This window comes from Mytilus edulis, chromosome 2 (assembly GCF_963676685.1).
Source record: "Mytilus edulis chromosome 2, xbMytEdul2.2, whole genome shotgun sequence".
Classification (NCBI taxonomy): Eukaryota; Metazoa; Mollusca; class Bivalvia; order Mytilida; family Mytilidae; genus Mytilus; species Mytilus edulis.
Genome location: NC_092345.1, coordinates 26119998 through 26132355, shown reverse-complemented (window position 1 = coordinate 26132355; position 12358 = coordinate 26119998).

Here is a 12358-nt window from a genome sequence, read left to right as displayed (position 1 = left end):
CCTCCAGGAATAACAGAGGTATCGTCTCAAAGTTCAATTAAACTTACATTTCACAAATAGTTTATTTAGAGATTTCGGATTGAGTTAAGTCATTTGCAAGCCTCCCTTTACATAAAATTTGTTTTGAAGTTAAATAAACAACACAAAGGTGGCATATATTTTGCAGCTCTAGTTAACAAGACCATGCTGAATAAATCCTATGATAAAATCTATTACTAATCTATCCAAAAACGAATATCATGCATTTGTATCAGTGTGTTCTATTCGCATAATTTGGTTTTAACGCTATATTTAATTTCTAATATAATAAGTTGTACTACCTAACAAATTCTTGATGTTATCAGGAATGATTTGTTTGATTTTCATTAATATCGAAAAACAGTTGCATCATATATACTAATCAATGCTGTGCAGATCTTCGAACAAATAAAAAAAAACATTTTATCAAAAGTTGATGATGACACTAATGTTTGTATCTCGAATTGTACTTTAGGATGAAGTTTGAAACAGTTTAATCTGCAAAGGTTAGTTCTGCTATTTTTCATAAGAAGGATTTTTTGTTATTGAAAACATAAGCGTTTTGTTTGAAGGATGTAATCTTCAACATACAATCTGCAATGCTTCCATTCTTCCGGACTTGTTCCATTATTCATCAGAGGCTGATCATATACAGGAAGTAGTCAGAAAAAAAGAAAAGAAGTTAGCAGTATCATTTAACTTTACATTCCCTAACTGCGCGAATGTGACAAATAAAGATATTACGGAAATGCTCTTTTTTAATATGTTTGCAAACGATTCATTTTTGCAATACTTGACAATCAACAAATGTTCTCATTTATCGATCATATAAGACAATATATATGGTATTTTAAAAATGCACTTGGGAAAGTCTATGATAAAGGTTTATTGCTTTTTAACTATATATTGTTTCGTATATAGCATGCCAGACCCTAGATATTAAGGTAAAAATTGATCTGTAATTTTACCTACTGTGTTATATTCCAGATAGTGACATTTTTACTACATGTAAGTGTGAATTTTAAAGATGAGTGATGCATGCACAGTAAGACACGCTTACGCCGTATCGATAGGCCTCTCGACTATAGTCCTAACCATGACACTGAAAATGTGTACCTACTTGATCAGTCTGAAACAGTCTAAAACAAATCTAAACGTGATCAACCTACACATATCAGTTCTCGAGCTATTTTCATCTTAACAATGCTCAACCAACGGAGTTCAAGGTCTAACCCATACTCGACTTAAGTCTGAACAATATTTGACCAAAGTCTGAACTCGACCAATATATGTAGCATGTATATGTTACAGGCATTTTCTAAATTTAGGCATTTTTTAAAATGACTGAATTTTCAGGCAATTTATAAAATGCCTAACCTTGACAGGCATTATACAAAATGACTTAGAAATACCTAGTCATTTTGTAAAATGACTGAAATATTGAAACAAAATTCCACAAATTGCCTGTTCAGTTTCAAGCAATTTTTAGATGAATGATTTCATTGAGACGCATATGACAAATGTGGACAAAAACATAATATCTTGCAAATAAAATAACTATGGATCGTTAGAATTAATTCATTTTCCAAAAACCAGCTGCGACGGCTTGTATGTCACATGATGTGTTCTGTTTATTGAAGCTGCGTTAAGTATGTACTCACACTGATAGTAAATTTATGATTATTTGTCAAAATAACATATTTGTTTTTCATTCATTTTAATACATAAATTAGGCCGTTAGTTTTCTCGTTTGGATCGTTTTACAATTGTCATTTCGGGGTCTTAGCTGACTATGCGGTATAGACTTTGCTCATTGTTGAAGGCCGTACGGTGACTTATAATTGTTAATTTCTGTGTCATTTGGTCCCTTGTGGAGAGTTGTCTCATTGGCAATCATACCACATCTTCTTTTTATAACCATGATAATTTTTTAATACACTCTAAAAGAAAATAAAGATATAAATTAAGGAAAGGTCAGGATTGTTAAGACGTGGTCATGTATGGTTCAGACTTAGTCTAGTATGGTTCAGACTTGGTCTTTTACGGTTCAGACTTTGCCGATTATTGTTACGACTTGGTCTTGTATGGTTCAGACATGGTTTAGTATGGTTCAGACGTGGTCTAGTATGGTTCAGACTTAGTCTAGTATGGTTCAGACTTGGTTAATTATTATTCAGACTTGGTCTTTTACGTTCAGACTTTGCCGATTATGGTTGCGAGGTGGTCTTGTAATGTTCAGACGTGCTCTTGTATGGTTCAGACTTAATCTGGTATAGTTCAGACTTGGTTAAGTATTATTCAGGCTTGGTCTTTTACGGTTCAGACTTTGCCGATTATGGTTGCGACTTGGTCTTGTATGGTTCAGACGTGGTCTAGTATCGTTTAGACTTGGTTGCAAATGGTTTGGTCTAGTATGGTTCAGATTTGGTCGTAAATGGTTCGAACTTGGTCTTGTATGGTTCAGATTTGGTAGTGTATGGTTCAGATTTAGTCTAGAATGGTTCAGACTTAGTCTAGAATGGTTCAGACTTGGTCTTTTATAGTTCAGTCTTAGTCTAGTGTGGTTCAGACTTGGTCTAGTGTGGTTCATACTTGGTCAAGTATTGTTCATACTTGGTCAAGTAGGGTTCATACTTGGTCTATCATGGTTCATACTTGTTCTAGTATTGTTTAGACTTGGTCTAGTATGGATCAGACTTGATTGTTATGGTTCAGATTTGGTTGCGTATGATTCAGACTGGAGTCAAATTAAATCGAGCAAATTAGAAACCTTTCCAGAAAAGTCGGATAAAATAAGTACAGTCGAGTTCAAATACTGCCATGTAAGAGTTTACTGGTTTAAAGTGTAATCTGTGCAGAAAATATTTCAATAGTGCGTTAATATTGTATGTTGTTTATATGCTACTCTATTTTCTTTTTTCCTCTATGTTTCCTCCCTTGTCAGTCCTTATTTGTTAATGCAGTAAGTGGTTTGCAGAAAAATCAAAAACCGATGGAATAGCTTAAAAGGTATTTTGAATAGATAATATATTTAATAGATGTTTTTGTTATAGTTGGATGTGTACGTTTTCAGGTATTTGGTTTTTTTTTAAATTATTGGTACATGTATATTGTACTTTTTAAAGGATTCCTATTTCTTCAGACGGAAATCAACTAACAAGACATCGTGTAGCCTTGTTTTACTTATAGACGTGTCAGTATGTTAACATTCGGAACGTCTGGATTTATGTAACAAAATTCGACTTTTCGTGAAATGCACATAAAACTCTAAATAATTATGACTTTCAGACAAAATTGACATAAATAAAGACTTACAAAGCTTAGTTATTGCAAACATTCCCTGATAATCAATGATAAACGTAATAAACTTTATAAATCAAGTTATCAGATCACTGCAAGATCAGAAGTTCAGGTTAATAGAATAGAATCGATGAAAAGAGACGGTATGATAGGGCCACTTGTTTTGCCCCATGAATTCTAAAACTAAAAAGTATAATACATTTTTGAAATCATCTTAAAGATGTTCACAGGACATAAAATTGACTGATCAATATTCATATTTACAACTATTGTCTTGCTTATTTCCTTAAATTTCTAACTTTAATTTCGAAATTTTAAAATTTCCAAAATAATTCAATATGGAGATCTTGTCACTAATTTAAAATATGAGCTACAGCCTTACCAAAATGATTCTTTATTACAAAATGTCTAAAAAAAAGTGAACTAATTGTTGTTGCTATGTTGTGTTTTGTATACTATTGTTTGTTTTTTTCGTATTTAGACATGGCGTTGTCATTTTATTTCGACTTATGAGTTTGAATTATCCTTTAATATCTTTTGTCTCTCTTTAAATTACATTTAGGTTGTTCAAATAAACTCATCATAGACCAGGACTAAATTTTATATATACGCCAGACGCGCGTTTCGTCTACAAAAGACTCCAAAATTACTGCTAGGTACTCTCTATTAGATCATACTGGTTGGTGTTTTGCTGCATTTCTTTTGTCTTCTATGTTTCGTTGAGTTTTTTGTTTTAACAGCGTTTTTTGTCATAGCATTTTTCATGCCTTATCAACGTGCATATTTTGAATATCTCCTGGTTATCTTTCGCTTTGGTATACTCTGTAGTAAAGTATTGTTAAAACTGCATCTGTTGTGGGTGTCAGTACAACGCATAATGTTAAATGTTTACCTGAATGTAGATTACCATTATTTTTTATAAATTATATTTATAAAGTACATGATCTGTACATGTAACTGTTTGTGTTTTATTTTTCTAGCAGACCAAACTAAAAAAATATACACAAAGAATCTAGTGTATCCCCGACGCAGTTAAATATGCGGCTCCAAAACCAATGATTTTCTTTTATATCAGTGTTTTGTCTCCAATGCATTTAGTGTGATAGTTTGTGTAAAAACAAGTTTCAGTTTAGGACTGCTTTCTCTTTGACGTATCTATTCATTTTTTGTTATCTTTTTGTATTTCAACACATAGACAGTAGTCTAGATAAACAATCAAATACAGGTAATCTCTCCGTGAAAATGACTATTCTCACAAACAAAGCTATATTGCAAGAAAGTGCAATTATTTTCAAGTAAATTTCATTGATAATCTAGCGTCATCAACATCATAATTCCTATTTCAAACTATCTCACTTCAAATAAGTAGACCTAAATGTTAAAGCAATTTTAAATGGTCGTTAACTTCAAACAAGAAAATATTTCCTCTATCAAAAAAATATAAAAAAATTAACAATTAAGATTGAATATATATTGTGTTTTTTAAAGTGTGGACTAACAAAGTTATTGTCTTCTAGATGCTGATTCTAATTTCCTATTCTTTTAAAAATGGTTAGATAAACGGAAGTTGTATTTAAAAATGCAATAGTAATCACAAGAAGTGGAAGATAAAGTGCACAACTTGTCCTAGGTAACGAAAGTTTAGACTTCAGGACCAACTCGAACAAAGAGACAAGACATATTGACAGGGAGAAAATAATACAAACCTAGATTATTAAAATAAACAAAAGTACCTAATATCAGATACTCCAGGATATACGTAAATACTGTATCGCTAGAAACACCGATCGTTTTAAACGGAGATAGTGTCAAGACTAAATCAGATTCAGCAAAGGACATGGAAACGAGAGGTTCGGCATGCCACAAAACAAGGTTCAACCCACCATTTTATTTCTTAAATTGTCTTGTACCAAGTCAGGTAAATGGCCATTGCTATATGAATGTTCGTTTCTGTGTGTGTTACATTTTAATGTTGTGTTTCTGTTGTGTTGTAGTTCTCCTTTTATATTTGACGTGTTTCCCTCAGTTTTAGTTTGTAACCCGGATTTGTTCTTTTCTCCATCGATTTATGAATTTCGAACAGCGGTATGCTACTGTTGCATTTATTTATGAACCACTTTTGTTAATATCTTATATGAAAACTTGTATAACTTTTTTTACATTGACGATACTTGTAAACCAAACATATACTCTAAAACATGTATTAAAAGGAAGGCCTGGACAACTATATATTCTCGGAGTTTCAACCAAAGAAGAAGGATACATTCATGTTATCACAACAACTTCAAAGCTTTATAAATATAAGTTAAAATGCATATCTAAATAACTAAAAATAATTATAAGAACCACAAATTAAAATTTAGATTGACCTAATCAATTAGATAGAAGTTAAAATGGGAAAATAAATGTTTAACACCTTTAAGTGATCAAATTTAAAATGTTTTAAAAAAATCTTTCAGATTTAATGAAGTGTGTAGAAAAAGTCAGACTGTCTAATAAGACTAAATTGCTTTTTAAAAAAAATATATGTACTAAAAGGCTAAATTTAGATTTTAAAATCTGATTTTGAATTTCGTGGAAAACGATTAATTTAGTTTCCTGCAGTCACTTTTATAAATGTTAACTGTGAATTCAAATATTTGCTCAATCTGTGTTAATACAATAAGTGGTTGGCAGAATAACAGAATCCTTGTCACTTTTCCATTTCTATTTAATTTGACCAATTTGTAGTGTATACTGGAAGTATTTGTAATGAACGCTTCTCTTTATATGTCCAAAGGGGAATCATGGATCGGTTAATAGGAAATCTCCACTTTGTCTGATTAACTGGAAAATGACACATTAGACGATCAATGCTTTCAAATGATCTATATCCATTATTGGCCGTCTGATTTCTGTATTATTGAAAAATAAGTGAAAAATGGACTATATATATGAAGAACTACCAGTTATTAACTAAGAAAATGTTCCCCTTCAAAAAAGCTTATTATAAGGTAGTTATGCAAATATTAATAATGATTTTAGTGTATAGAAAAAGATACTTATATGCAATGTATATCTATATATAAAAACCTCTTTAAACTGCAGAATTAGGATCAATAACTTATTTTACTAAAACACATGCTTGTTTCTAATATATATGAAAGGGAATTGTTCATTCTTCAACGAAAGTGTTTATCCTACAAATGAATTACAATCCTTTATTGATCTCGTAGAAATACTGTTTTCTGGACTTGTAGATAAAGTTGCATAATCCAAATACCTATGCAAACGTAAGTCAGAAATATTGAAAGTTAGGTTAGAGACTAGGAATGTTGTAATACTGTCTCGGGTTAGATGACAACATACAGATATCTTTTTATATTTTTTTTTCTGAGCGCTACTATTAAACGCGCGTCTGGCGTACATTGTACCAATTTATAAACCTGGTATGTCTGATTAGTCTTGTCATTTACCACATGTATGCATGGCATGAAATATATAGCACATGCAATGAAAAAGCAAAAAATAAAAAAATAAAAAAATAAAAAAGGGAACAAAACTAAATATTAGAACGACTATTGAGGAAGTTTTCAATTTTGATACGCAAATCAACATATGGGGATTTGAACTAGTTTTATATGGTAAGCAACTAACAGCAGTATCAATTGTACTGATTTGTTACATAAAGAAGCATCTGAATTTTACAAGAAAATGACACAAAGATGTATGGATGTGTCTTTTTTAACATTATGAAATGCATATGTGTGCGAAATGAAATGAGTAGTGCATTTGCTTTACAATATGAAAAATACTGACAGTAATGAACTGAAATCTGATTTTCAAGGCCCTTTAAAAAATTTCCATGCACTGAGAAATAACCAAAGATTCAAACTGTAAAAAATAATTTGATTAAATATTCAGAATAAGAAACTCTTCTTATATCTACAAATCATTGTAAGTTAAACACATTTTACTATTCTTACAACACAATTATTCCCTCTATTTATCTTACATTTAATTTTTTTTACACCCCTATCCTTCGTATAATACGAATGATTAATATGACTGCTATTAAAAGAAAAAAACTTCTGTAAAACAAAATCCCATTTTGTATTCAAAATTCGGAGACAGCTCTCCAGACGATGGATAGGTATCAAAATGTCAGTTTTAAACGAATTACAATGATAATCATTTGAAACTCTTTTTTTTAATTAACATTCATGCATCAACATACAATAAAGTTTGCTTCATCTAAACGAGATGTAATCTAAATTTTTAAGAAAATAATTTATTTTATCATGTGAAAATTAATTAGAATTTATTAAATCAGTGAGGGCTGATGCTTTTGCTATTGGCGGTAATGCTGAAAATAATACTGTAAAATACCCCCGACAGTGTTATCGATCCAATGACAGTCAATGATTGTAAAATATACTGGAATCATTTAAAATTTTATTTTCCAAAATACTAGATACCGTTTAGTAGACAAAATGACACAATTAAGTTCTGCTTTTCGTTATTATGATGTATTCACATGTATGTTAAAATGTTTCGCATCTACATGGATTAACAAATGCTGCGTTTGAAAAAAGAAACACCTGTAGATTGAATTACAAAAAATGGCATTAAGCTACTCATTTATATTTTTAAACTCTGAAAGTTTTTATAAAAAAACTGGAATGTTATAGCATGTGTGTTAATTGTCAGTGGTATGTTTGGGGTTCATGTAATTCAGTATTTAGTTTTCTATGTTGTGTTTTGTGCGCTATGGTTTGTTGATTTATTTCTTTTTCAGCAATAGCGTTGTCCACTTATTTTCCACTTATGAATTGGAATGTTCATTTGGTATCTTTCGTCTATCTTTTAGTTGTTATATTATAGTTTGTTTCTGTGTGTGTTTCATTTTTATGTTGTGTTTCTGTTGTGTCGTAGTTGTCCTTTTATAGTTGACGCGTTTCCCTCAGTTTTAGTTTGTAACCCGGATTAGCTTTTTTCTCAATCGATTTATGAATTTCGAACAGCGGTATACTACTGTTGCCTTCATTTAGCCTTCTTGTATTATTTTTGAAAAAAAATACCTTTATCAGTCTGATTGACTTATGAATTTGAAAGTTCATTTGGTATCTTTCGCCTCTCATCTAGCCTTCTTGAACTTTTTAAGAAAACATACATTTATCAGTCTGATTGTTAAAGAAGACCATTATGCATTTTGATCAGTATAAAACAAACAGTGGAGCAACACATTCAAAACCAAGATTGGATAATATTCACAGATATTTGTTGATTTTTCTAATCTTGTCAATTCTATACATCTCAAGACATTGTTCAAATTTTGAAGACCAAATGTAAGCTTAGTCAGAATATTTAAAAACAAATTGCACTTAAGAATTCAATGAAAATAATAATTACATGTTTTAAAAAAAGAGTTATAAATAATGTATTACATCTTTTGTATTTGTACGTATTGTAATATGATATTCAATCCTTTTTGTAGTTTCATGATAAGATCTTATATTAAAGATATTGATTGAAGTTCTTTGAAAAATTCCAACAATGATCGCCGAGAAAACTTCAATAATTCATCATTTCTTTATGTCTAATCGTTCGAACTAATAATTCTATTTGTATTTATTTCAGTTCAATAATTTATTCAGTCTGCTCAACAACATATTGTTTGAATATTGCTTTAAAACATGTAGGCGATACCAACATATTTTTCCATGATGAGTATTCTACTGAAATTTTGTTCCAAATAAAACAAAATTATGATAATATCGATACAGTTGTACGATTGATAAGTCCTTGTAGATGTGCAGAATTTGTAAGAAGAAAATTAAAATCACAGAGTGTCGAAAAGATTGAATTTGATAAACGGTTCAAGCATGTAAAACCAGGTTTGAGAACCCGATGAAAATGACCTTTTTACTATGCAGGCATGCATTGAGATATAATTATTAAATCAATTTTAACAAGGTTGTGCGGTAAGCAATTATGATTTGTTCGACATTATAAACTTTCTGTGTAATAGATGACCGCGAAAATATTGTTATTGTTGAAATAGCAACTCTGTATTTTGTCAGTCAAATTGACTTAGGCAACATATCGCCGGATTTGTATTTGCCTTAAACAGTACGACGGATTCCCTTGTACTTGTAACATCGTTAATATTTTGGTTGGGTTCATGGTTCTTAATTTTCAGTTTATGTTTAGCTTTCTTATAATTTTCAGCGGTACAGAAAATGTAAATACATGTATCCTGAATCTGATGTTCAGTAGTTGTCGTGTGTTGATGTGGTTCATAAGTGATTTTCGTTGCTCGTTTTTTATATTGATTAGACCGTTGGATTTTTCGTTTGAATGGTTTTAGACTACTATTTTTTGGGGCCCTTTAATTGCTGTTTGGTGTCAGCCAAGGCTCTGTGTTTAAGACCGTACCTTGACTTATAATGGTTTACTTTTTATATTGTGGCTTGGATGGAGAGTTGTCTCATTGGCACTCTTACCACATCTTTTTATATCTAATAAAAATTAATATCTGGCAGTGATAAAATGTCAGTAGATGTGAATATCAAAATTTATCTTACCTTCTATACATTTCTAGGAATGTGATTGGTTAAAAGCGCCCTCGTGGAGACCGTGTATATTTGATATTAGGTTAATAGGGAGGTGATGCTTATCTCATACACGGTTAGTAGTGGTGTTACGTCCCTTTATGGTCCTTATAAAGTAGTAGGGAGGCGGGGCTTATTTCATACACGGTTAGTAGTGGTGTTACGTCCCTTTATAAAAACAAAACGGTACTGAGAAAAAATCGTAAAGGTTTCAACAGACGGAGAAAGTGATGATTAAGATTAAAATAAATTCATAAAACACATTTAAATCTAACAAGTTGTTATTGTTGGTATCTGTTTTTGTAGGATCAATGGAAGTAGTTTCTTAATGCTAACAGTATTGGAGACTTGCTCATTTTGATAGGTCACTAGTCAAAAATTTCACACGTTAAGATAGTCGGTAAGATAAATTCGTTACATACATGTATGTGTGCTAGTGACCTAATAGGTATATATGGGGTCAGTGAATTCTATATGGGGATTCCAGCTTCGCTCTCACCCCATATAAAATTTACTGACCCCATATATACCGTATTAGGTCACTAGCACACTATGTAACGAATAATATGACATTGTTTTGTAATCAAAATGTTTTGAGCGGTGGTGAATATATTCGAGCATGAGTGTGTTACTGTATCAATGTTTGTTTGTATGTTTCAGGAGCCTCTTGCCTTTGTTAATCTAGTATGATTTTTAATATTAATTTCTTTTATATTTTGGCCAGCTGAAGCATGCCTCCGGGTGCGCAATTTTCTCACTGTATTGAAAACCCTTTGGTGGATTTCGGTTGTTTTCTGCTCTTTGGTTGGTCTCTTTGACACATTCCCAATTTCCATTCTTAATTTTATTCTAAAACAAGGGTAAAAATTTTCCAAATGATAACATTTCAATCAATCTTTCAAGTTGTCTTTTGTTCCAGGGCCCCTATGAATAAATTTAAGCTACTTAAGTTAAGATTTTCCTTAGTAAACACTTACGCTAAGTAAATTCTACCTCTTTATTAAATGGCATGTATAAAAAACACATTCAGACATATGAATGATGATGGTAGGTACCTCAATTTAAAGAAAAAAACTACCCATTTGAGTATTCCGATTCTACCATTCAAAAAGGCAAAGTGTTCTACTATACAGATACAGCCCTACAGATATCGCTATGCTGTATCTGTATACTATACAGATATCGCTTTTAAAGCTCCGCCCGCTGCCGAACTGAGTATTGTATGAACCTGCGTGACCTCAGAATGTGTATTGCAGTTGCATTCCAATGACGTACTAATTGCGAATTTACTATTATAATATTACTTTTATACGTTCTGTTTTTAGAGCAATAAGAATCACACCAATTTTCTGATAACATACACACATGAACAGCAGTCTTTTCTACGATGACAACTATCGATTTCAAAACTTTAATGTGTATGATTGTGTAACAAAAACAACAATATTAATTTCAGCATGCATGTTTAGTGAATGTCGAGTCTGAAGCGTAGGACAACCCGTACACTTCTGTTTCAAATTGGATAATGTTTTGTTATTTGTTTTTACTGCTGAAATTAGTTGTGTTGTTAAAATAGATAATTATTCACCTTGAGCGATGTTTTATTGTTGACCATTCGGGATTCTTTTTTTGCGATCCCGTCTTCAGCTGAATGTGTGATTACTGAGCCTCAAGGGATTTCAAATCGCAAATAAATGCAAAACATGTGTTTTTGTGTCTTTAAAAACACAAATAATATACAGAATTAAGTGCCAGTCTGCCTAAGAATCAGGCAGTGGTGAAAACATGACCAAAAACCCCCACCCAATTTGACATTGATTTAAGTTCATAATATGTAGTTATGCACAAAAATAACATTCATTATCGTTTTCTGTTCTGGTAATAGAAGATACAATTTGGTTGAAATGGACTAGAAAATATCGAATAAGGGGAGGTAACTCTGTAATTTGCTATCATTCTAACCAATTTTCTAACCGAGTTATTTGATATTACCAGACACACACAAACGAAAGACTAATAATTTTTAACTCAGGATGATGGTTAGTATTAAATACCATGATTAGCTCAGTGGGTTTTTTCTGATCATGTTTTGATTTTTACCTAAATTGCGTGCTTCTTACAAAGACTAGCACTTAATTGCAGGATAAAGACAATAATTGTTTAGTGTCTTTAAATATCAGCTGTATTCGTACTCGGCTCGAAACAGGTGTAGTAGCTCGCTAAAAGCTCGCATACACCTTGTTTCCTAGCCTTGCGGACATAAAACTTTCGAGCACGATTTTTGTACTCAGACTCAAGAATTAACCAATCAAAAAACTGGATTTTGTGTTTAGAGCACTTATTTTGTACTCGGAGTACTGAGTAAAGTTTTATGACCGAGAGCCCTAGCCTCGTACAAATACAGCTGATATTTAAAGACACTAAACAGTTATTGTCTATATAAATTT